The following is a 10,168-nucleotide window of genomic DNA, read 5'->3' as shown; positions in this document are numbered from 1 at the left end:
GTTTTAAATTGTAACAGTGAGGCAAGCCAAATTTATGCACATTACCCTCAATGTAATCCTTTGAACCCAGCTATCTAACTGGTGAATCTGTGCTCTTCTCCTGTCAGTATGAATATTTACTGAAGTGCAGTGACCCAACCAGAATGCTATCCAAGTTCTGACCCAGACATTAATGCACCTGAAGCATAAGTTCCCCTTTTGTGGCCCATCATACTTGAATTAAAGACCACTGTTACATTAACCATTTTGCTTTGACACTTTTCTCCCCATCGCTTCTTGCTGAGAAGAGAATGTTTGTCGTTGATTTGAAATGGATGGCCTGGATTTGCTCACCTATTTGCCCACTCAATCTGTATCACCTGCCCCTTTTTAGGTCTCTATTACAGATCTTTTGATGCAAATGATTTCCATCCTGTCCTTGCCTTTAGCTGAGATGCATTTGTAAAAATTCAGCTACAGGTTAGGATGTTCACTGTATTGTAACTGTGACCTTTTCAGGTAAACTGCTTTTTGAGAGTTAAATGTAGGTGACAAAGGGGCCAGCAGTAAGTTTCAATATTTTCTCCTGGTTATGCCGTAATTAATATCCAATGATAAACCCTTAAATTTCCCTTTTAGCAGGCCATTTTGTAATCAGTTGTCAAAGTTTTGATTATATTTGATAGGATGTTACTAGTTATTCTGAATCAAAACTTGCCATATATTTTTTAGTGTAGTATAACTTGGTCCTATATAAGATAGTAACTCTCTAGAAATGCTATTTTGATACTTTTGCCTCCAGGATTACTGGAGTCACTTAGACCAAGGTCAGTTAGGTGTTCAGTGCATCATTAAATTACACTAATAACAATCTTTAATGAGTGACAAATTGCTGTTAAAGGTCCGGTCTCTGGTCTAGTATTTGCGGCATAACAGGAAATATCTACTTTCACTCTGTAGTATAAACAACTGATTTGTATTACGCACAAAAAAAGTTATGGACCCTGATGCCCATGCCAATAATAATCTTGCGGACCTACATGAGAGCTAACTAATGATGTATGAGTCATATATGGAATAATTGGTAATCACATCTTTTTGCAGCTGTGAAAAATTGACCAAGTAGCGAAGCTCAGGATGTTAGGATTCAAAGAACCTAGTGGTAAAGATATAAAGATGGTTGTCAAAGGTCATTTTCAGGCCTTCGCCAACATCTTTATAAATAGATCATTAGGATTAGGGTCAATATTTTGGATTCTGACTATAGTTGACCCAACTGAAAATGATCCACTTAGGTGGGTAATGTTCATATCAAGTTTATATAGGATCTAGCAAGTCACAGGGTGTGGATTATTTGCTAAAATGGATAAATATTTTCACAACCTAAAGCTTGTTGCCTTCGATGTTTTGCAGCTCCCTTAACTAGGGTCATAATCAACAATGAAAATCCATCTGGTCCAATATGGGAACATTGACTGCAAGAAAATTTACACATTTCATTGTAGTAGTCTCCTGATGAGCTACTTTTAAGCATCACTTAATGGGTGACCTATTAGACGATACCACACAAACCCTTATTTATGGTTTGAAAGAGCTGGTGACCAAGTTCAGTCCTATTGTGGTCAGCTTTCAGGTGCAGAGCTTCCTGCAGAAGGCATACATAGGTGATAGCATACCAGGTCATGTGAAGATGCTTGTAGCATTGGCATTTGCATATTTACAGGTGCTTGACAGTACTGGAGACCTGGTTCTGCATGTTACTCTACAACTGTTCCTCCTGAGCCTCATCGCTGCTGCTGTGAGCAATTGGCATTCCTTTGCTGTTGTTGAGTCTGCCTGGCCTATCTTAGCATTGAAATCAGGGGCAATGAACAAATGGGTATGGAGATTTTTGATATCATTTCAGAATTTGTCCTGGTCAACCTGATCTTTGGGCACTTAGACTGTTCATAGATTGACCATTTCTCTCAAGATTTTGAAGACCATCTGGTTCATGGCTGCTTGACCTCAAATAGCCTTGAGCGTTGTAGCACATTCCATCGATTATGGCACGAAGTTTTCTCTGTACCTTGGGGGCCTTCTTTGTGCAACTGATCCTGCAACCTTGAAATCAAAAGAATGTGTAATGGTTTAACTGACTTTGTTACTATTCAGAGACCTTCAGAAAGTTTACTGCATAGTTTCACAGACCACCTACCCCTGCCCCTCCAAACCAATGTCCAGGAGTATATGAGTTGGAACAAAATGTGTTAGTTGCATGTTTTACTATTTCTAATCTGAGAAAGTTGTCTCCATGACTGCCAGGAAAGATGATCAAGTATCTATTGTCGCTTGCTAAAGCACAAGCCTGAATCTCATTCTACTCCTGCCTTGATGCAGCAGTCCAGCCCCAAAGACCCAACCCCTTCCTCGCCAAGCTAGATTTCTCCCAGTTTCCACTCTGGAGACTCCATTGCGGTTCCAAGCCATTTGATCAGTAATAACTCATGCGTTGCACTGCATCTCCAGTCGTAGACTTCCTGTTTGACCTCTGCTGTCAATAAATTCACTAGTATACCATCAGCAACCAAATTTGGAAAAGAAACAGGCTCCGAGTGGAGGAGAGATCATTTCAGCTAGATTACACTCACTTAAATTGAACAAACGTACATCAGGCTTCTAAGGATCAATAGACTACATGGTGGCAATGGACTGCCTGTTGGACAAGCCTTAGCCACGGCATGGTAGCCTTTCTGCTGCAGTAAGTATTTCATTTCAGCATAAACTTCCCAACTGAGTGCTTACTCAATATTTTCAAAATTTTAATTTTTGGATTAGGACATTTTTGAGTTGAAATAAAAACAAATTGCAGCTGCAAATCAGCATGTCTAGCAGTATGAGTGGGGAGAAAGCAGAGTGAACGTTTCAGCTGTGGTGACACTTTTGTGCAGAATCAACAAAGGTCAGGCTTCTTCCATTTTTACTGCACATTCTTTGAGGCAGTTTTTGACCAAAGCTTCCAGGAAGAAGTTTCTCCACCATAGTTGGTTGAGTTAGTGGACACATTTTGCTCAACTAAACAAGATTGTGACCATAATTCCAATGGGCTGATGTGCTACTGAATATTCGTTGCATGCTACAGAATGAAAAAGTGGTTCCCAAACATTACAGTCAGTAAGACCGACTTGCCTGAAACTATTGCTAACAATAGAGCTTCAATGTGTCAACTGGAATCTGCAATGTGGAGGTGCTGATGTTGGACTGGGGTGGACAAGGTCAGAAATCACACAGCACCGGGTTATAGTCCAAGAAGTTTATTTGAAAATACAAGCTTTCGGAGCCTCATTCCTCCTTCCGGTGTTAGTGAAAGGTAGTATCAGACACAATTTATAAGTAAAAGATCAAAGGGTCAGACCACTGATGTATTGAACGAACCTAAGATGCTGTTAAATCTGCAAATACACATTCACTTCATAGATTCATGTCGGGGGGGGGGCTGGATGGGCAGAGGGAGAGAATGGATGTGTGGAGGGAGAGAGAGTGAGTGAATGTGTGTGTGTGCTTGAGACTGTATGAGAGGATCTGTGTGAGTGAGTGTGTAGTGTGGTGGGGTCACCAGTAGTGCGGCATGAACCCAAGATTTGGCCTTAGATCTTCAGGTAAACTTTCTCCAATACGGACTTCGGGATATGCAATGATGCAGAATCACCAAGCAGAGGCTGATAGCCAAGTTCAGTACCCATGAGGATGGCCTCAAACGGGATCTTGGGTACGTGCCGCACTACATGTGACCCCCACCACAACATGCACTCACACACACGTGCGCACACACACACTCTCTCTTTCTCACACATCCTCATACACACTCTGTCTCTCTCTCTCTCTCACACACACACACCCACCCACACAGATCTTCTCATTACTGTGTCACTGTCTCAAACACACACACATACACCCTCTCGCTCCCTCACACGAACACACACACTCTCTCCACCCCTCCCCCACACATACTCTTCCCCCCACCCTCAACCTCACACACACACACGTGAATCTACAGGGTGAATTTGTTTGGAGATACATTGTATTTTTTCCAAAAAAAACAATTTATAGACAGTCAATGTGGCGTTTTATAAATTGGTACTTTGGAAATAGTATCCGTCTGACTCCAAACCAAAATAGATTCTAAACAAAGCCTCACAGCTAACATGCATTGTCTGACCTAAAATGTCACCTCTTCTTTACACTGATAAAACCTTTAGTTCTCTCAGGACAGTGACTTGAAAAGAATTCTAGGATTTACATACACGTATTCATCAATTAAAACTTTCTAACTGATTAAAAGATTTAATAGCATCTTAGGTTTGTTTAATACATCCTCATCAGTGGTGTGACCCTTTGATCTTTTACTTATAAATTCTGTGTCTGATAATACCTCTTTCACTAACACCTGAAGAAGGAGTGAGGCTCTGAAAGCTTATGTCTTCAAATAAACCTGTTGGACTATAACCTGGTGTCATGTGATTGTTGATCTGGAATCTGAACATTGGCATCTGCTAAGTAAAGGTGTTTTTCAACCTTTCTACTTGTCCCAGTGGAATTCTATCCTCTGGGGTGTGCATATTATTGGCTATTTCACTATTTGTGCCTTGGAGGAAATTGTGCTGAGCTGCCTTTGTGAGAAATGAAAATCCCACTCATGATGGTGATGAAGGCACAGACATTTCTGCACAGACATGAATGCACACTGGTGCCCTCAGAATTCAGGACTCTTGTGTCTGAGAGAAGATTATATCTATGGGAGCTGACGTAGAAATGATGTTCTTCGCAGTGTTACAGTTTGATAAGGAGTCTCAGTGATTGCTGACTGACCATTGCGGATGGCTTGTGAATCTGCCAGTGTTTAAAGCTAAACGCAAGAGGTGGAAAGATGGCTTGCTTATCATATGGACGCTATTACCCTGTAGAGTCTTAAGTTGCTACATTTCTGTTGGCCCAGGAGAGCTATCTGCTTGTCCTGAGTCTCATCTCATGTTTGACAGATGCACTGTTGATACAGTGAAAAGGCTTTGCTAAGATACTGGGTAACTTCTTTGCTGTCTTTAAGTCGAGTTTCAAATAGGCTGTACAGGCCCTCCAGCTCCAGCTCTTCCTTTGATGAGCAATCTCCAATGCCAGCCTCTGGATGTGGATGCCCCTTTGCTGCACCATATAATGTAGTATACAACAAGCCAACGCTATACTTGACACCTTAAAGGTGAATACTGTCCACATCTGCAGTCAAAGCATCAGAACTAAAAGAGACCAATGGCATGCTCATTGTCTTCTTTTGAATGCAACTGGTATCATATTGATGTTGGGAACCCCATGCTGTTTCTGGTTACTGCAAAAGCTAAGCTGCTACCTCCTCAATGGGTATCTTCTGTCCTCTGGCAGCCATCCATGGACTTGGCTCAAAATGTTACAACAGTATGATTCCCCCAAAATAAAAAAAGTCATTACAGTTTCCAAAGCGTCATGCACATATGCAAGAGAATCTTATTATGGTCACAGACAATCTGTGGAATGATGGAACAGAATGACTTCATTCATTCATATGGCTTCTGTGAAGGCACTTTTATTGCAATGTGGGTGCAATTTATCAAAATGACCATATTAATTAGGGGCAGGAGTTGGTATTCAGCCCCTCTAATCTACCTGGACTTCATTTCCACCAACTTGATCACCATCAATTCCACTGTTAGTCAAGTCTCCAAAGACACTATTTCCACTGCTGTCTGGGAAAAAGAATTACAAAGACACTCAACCCTTCACCAACACTGCCACCTCACTCTACATTCACCAACATGCTGCCCACTCTCCCTGTTCACAAACACGTCATTCACCCCTCCCTTTGCAAAACCATTTGCCAATCCCACACTTCCCCTCCCTTCACTAATCCCTCTCTTGATCTCCTTCCATTCAGCAACAGTGCTCCAATCTCCCTCCCTTCACCAACTCCTCCAATTTTCCCTTCCTTCACCGAACCCTCTTCCCATCTGCCCCTCCCTTCACCAATTGCAGCCCATACACCTTTCTTTCAGCCACATCCGTTTCCCTTGTGGGGCAGTTGATGAAAGGTTAGGCAGAATGAACATCAACCCTTTCACACAAGCTCTCGCACAGTAGGAATCAGGCCACTGTCAGCAATCTGTTAGAGTACACCCTCCAGACGAATTCTTAAAAAATCATTTTTAGGGACCTTCACAGGTGTCAGGAAGTAGGCTCAAGTTGCATGGCTCTTATGGCTATAGTGGTGCAGTTGTCGTGCCTCTGGCCCAAAAAGCCTGGGTTCAAGCCCCACCTACCTATTGCTGCTTCAGAGCTTGTAACCTGAAAGTCTTGTGAACTGGGAGCCCTGCAGTAGGATTAATGCCAGGGACTTGTCAGATTTTATTTCAAATAATTTTCTGAGTACTCCTTTCCTGGACATTGAGATTGCTTCAAGTTCCTTTCTCCCTTTCGCCTTCTGATTTGCATTAATTTCTGGGATGTTACTTGTGTCCGTAAAAACAGATGCAAAGTATCTGTCCAATTCATCCACTATTTCTCTATTTCTGTTATTATTTACTCAGATTCACTCTTTGAAGGACTGATGTTCAATTTACTTACTGTTTTTCTTTTTAAATACCCGTAGAAATGCTTACCATCCATTTTTATATTTCAACTGCTTTCCTCTTGTATACATAACTTTTTTTCCTTATTAATTTTTTAGTCATTCTTTGCTACTTTTTATATTCTGTCCAATCTCTGACGTACCACTCATCCTTGTGGAATTGTATACTCAAATAAAAGCAAAATATAGTGCACACTGGAAATCTGAAAGAAACACAAATAATGCTACAGAAACTCAGCAGGCCTGCCAGCATTTATGGACAGAGAAACTGAGGAAGGGTCATTCTGGACTCAAAACATTATTTCTTTCAGCATAGATTCTGCCAGATCTGCTGAGTTACTCCAGCAATTTCTGTGTCTGTTTGTGAAATTATACATCTTGTCTCAGTTTGATCCTATCTTTAACCTCCTTAGGTAGCCACGTATGGTGCCTCCTTCTCTTTGAATGTTTATTTCTTTCACTGGAATAAGTCTCTCCCAAGTGTTCTGAAATGTATCCTGACTTGTCTGCCACTGTGGCTTTACCAATCTATCTCTTATCTTAGTTTCCCAGTTTGCTTTAGTCAGCTCTGTATTCATGATCTCATAATTGCTCATGTTTGATACACCATCCTCTCCATCAAACTTATGAACACTGCTACCTAGAGGTAACAGACCTACCCTTCCACCTCTTCCTAGCTTCTTGCCCTTAATCTTGTAGAAAGACAGCAAAGATGCCTTCCTGCTCCTATGATGCTGCTTGGCCTGCTGTGTTCATCCAGCTCTACACCTTGTTATCTCAGATTTTCCAGCATCTGCAGTTCCTACTATCTCTGATACAATTTGAACTCAAATACACTAAATTTTGGTTTCCATATCTGTTAGACAATTAATAAAAAGCCCCAAAAAAATCACATTTGTAAGCAGTTTCTTCTGAAATGCTCCAGAGATCTACAGGCATACTGCAAGCTCTAGACATTTGAAGCCTTTGTCTGCACTTCCTTTCAGTCACATTGAGGAAACTGAACTGGTTACCTTTCTTCTCAGGGTGTTATCAATACCCATCTCCTTGTTGTGTTTCTCTTTGGGTTTCCACCACCTCACGCCCAGGTAACCTGGTGCTAGCTACACATGACTGCCACTGCCTTTCCTCTGCATGTTGTATTTGGAAGATGTTTTAAACTTCATTCCTGGGAACATCTTCCTCATCCAGGAAAACTGACAACCTTTCCTGTTGCTCACTTGGCTGAAGATGCAAGTAAGAGTCCCCACATGGCTGTACCCTTCCTTTTTTCCACTCCTCCCTTTAAATTCAGGCAGCAGCTTTTAAGCCATTACTTTGCATAGCTTTAGATAAGGCTTAGAATGCTTAAAACCAGGCATTTAGACAGCTCTAAAAGAAAGTCATAGAAACTAAGTCAAGGATATTTTTGGAACGAAAATCGCACCTCCTTCTCTGTGTTATGTTTAACTGGCACAGCTGATTTGTAAATGGTGCCTGTGTGCTTCATAGACAAAAAAATGGTGATTGGTAGAAATAAGGGTTCCAAACTGGGACCTGTCCACCATCTATTACCTTCCAGGAAGTCTAATCAAGTCCTTGAAAATTCAGCCCATTGTTGCAGGAAACACTTAAATTCTAATGTGAGCTTGTTTGCTTATCCCATTTATATGAAATTTAAAATCCCCTAATAAATCCACTCTGCCTTTATTGTGGATGTTTTTTAATCAGCCTGTTCAAGGATGTTATGATACATCTCTAGAACAGGTGGGACTTGAACCCAAGCCTCCTGTCCCACACTATGGGCAGAAATTCACCAGGGCCACTACCACTGCACCATAGGTACTCCTCTATCTTCACTGCATTCTTACCAAATCTCTTTATTTACACAATCTGTAGCTACTAGTAAAGTACCTATACTGTACACAGCTGCCAATACAAACTTAAATCCATTTCTATTTCTTATTTTAATGCACAAGATCTGCCCATTGTTCCTGTGGACCCTTTTTAAATGGCTATATTTAATTTCCAATCCCAATCACCTTGCAACCACATCCTAATAATGGCCACTGTGTTGTCCTTGCAACCTGCAATACACTCCGAGTTGCCCTTCCAACCTGCAATTCATTCAATTTGTTCCTTGTACTTTGTGCATTTGTATTATAAAAAACTTTTTTGGGGACAAAACCTGAACATGTCTTTCTGCTCTAATAGTTTATTCAGTGGTATTTATTTCCTTTAGTTTTCCCTTTACCTTTAAAAGCACATTTTTGACAGTTCTTTTGCAAAAATATACTTTATTCATACATCATCTATAAGTGATTACAAAGGTCCAAAACAGTTCTGTACAGACTTTGCAAACAATACAGTGGAATTTGACATGGCTCATTAGAACTTCAATCCAGTTACAATAAAAGGCATTTTCTAATCATGAAAGGAAAACTATTCACATTCTCAGTAAAGCAATGAGGTGATCTCGAAATTTAAGAGGTCCTCAATGTTTTGGCAGAAAGACCTTAGACAGTGACCTTTCCTTACTGCACCTTGGCATCAGCTGGCCCAAGCTTTAGGGCGTCCCTCAGCATATTGTCCTGGATTTTGGATTGTACCAGTCTGCAACTCTTGGTTGAGGCCAACTCTTTGCCCTGGAAAACCAACAAGTTTCCGGCAGAACCACAGCATCTTTCACAAAGTTGATGGTCCTCCAGGTGCAGTTGATGTTCATTCCGATGTGTATCCGGGGAACAGTCTGTGAAGCTCAGAATGCTGCGTCACAGAGCTGCTTGGGATGAACCTCTCCAGACCTTCTTTACAAAAGGCACATTCCAGAAGGGTCTGCTTTCTCTCTACAGATGCTGCCAGACCTGCTAAGTTTCTCCAGCAATTTCTGCTTTTGTTTTATTGTAGAAGGAAATGTATGATGGTCCTTACTCCCACAGCCGCTTCAAGGGCAGCGTGCGGTGGCGTACAGAGACCGAACTTGCATGAAGGATCTGCCAGGTAGTGCACTTCTCACCACCAGCCAAGCTACGTCTTGGTGCTTGTTGGAAAGTTCTAGTGATGAGGCTTTCTGTCAAATGAATGATCGTCTGCTTGGGGAACCACCTGACAAGATTGATCCTCTCCTTCTGCAGGGGCTTGGGGACACGACATGCTGACCACTGCCTGATGGACTTGTGGTCAAAGGTGTTTTCCTTTGCAAATTTTTCTGTAGCAACAAGGCCAGACCCATCCTTCGCAAAACCGGGGAGAGGTAGAATCTTGGTACATAGTGACACTTCGTGTTTATGTACTGAAGGTCTATGCAGCCATGCACAAGGTGATCATCAGGATGAGGCCTTTGCTTTATCTAGAGCTTATACATGTTATCCTTGTGAACATGGTCCATCTTTGACCACCAGATGAAGCGGAAGATGACTCAGATGACTACTGAGGCACAGGTTTGGGAATATGCCAGAATTGCACCACATGCAGCAACACCAAGAGTACCTCACAGCTGATGAACAGGTTTTTATCTGCAAGATGCAGAGCTGGATGAACACAGCAGGCTAAGCAGCATCATAGGAGCAGAAAGGCTGA

Source organism: Rhincodon typus, chromosome 1, assembly GCF_021869965.1.
Source record: "Rhincodon typus isolate 14 chromosome 1, sRhiTyp1.1, whole genome shotgun sequence".
Lineage (NCBI taxonomy): Eukaryota > Metazoa > Chordata > Chondrichthyes > Orectolobiformes > Rhincodontidae > Rhincodon > Rhincodon typus.
Note: the sequence above shows the minus strand (reverse complement) of the source record.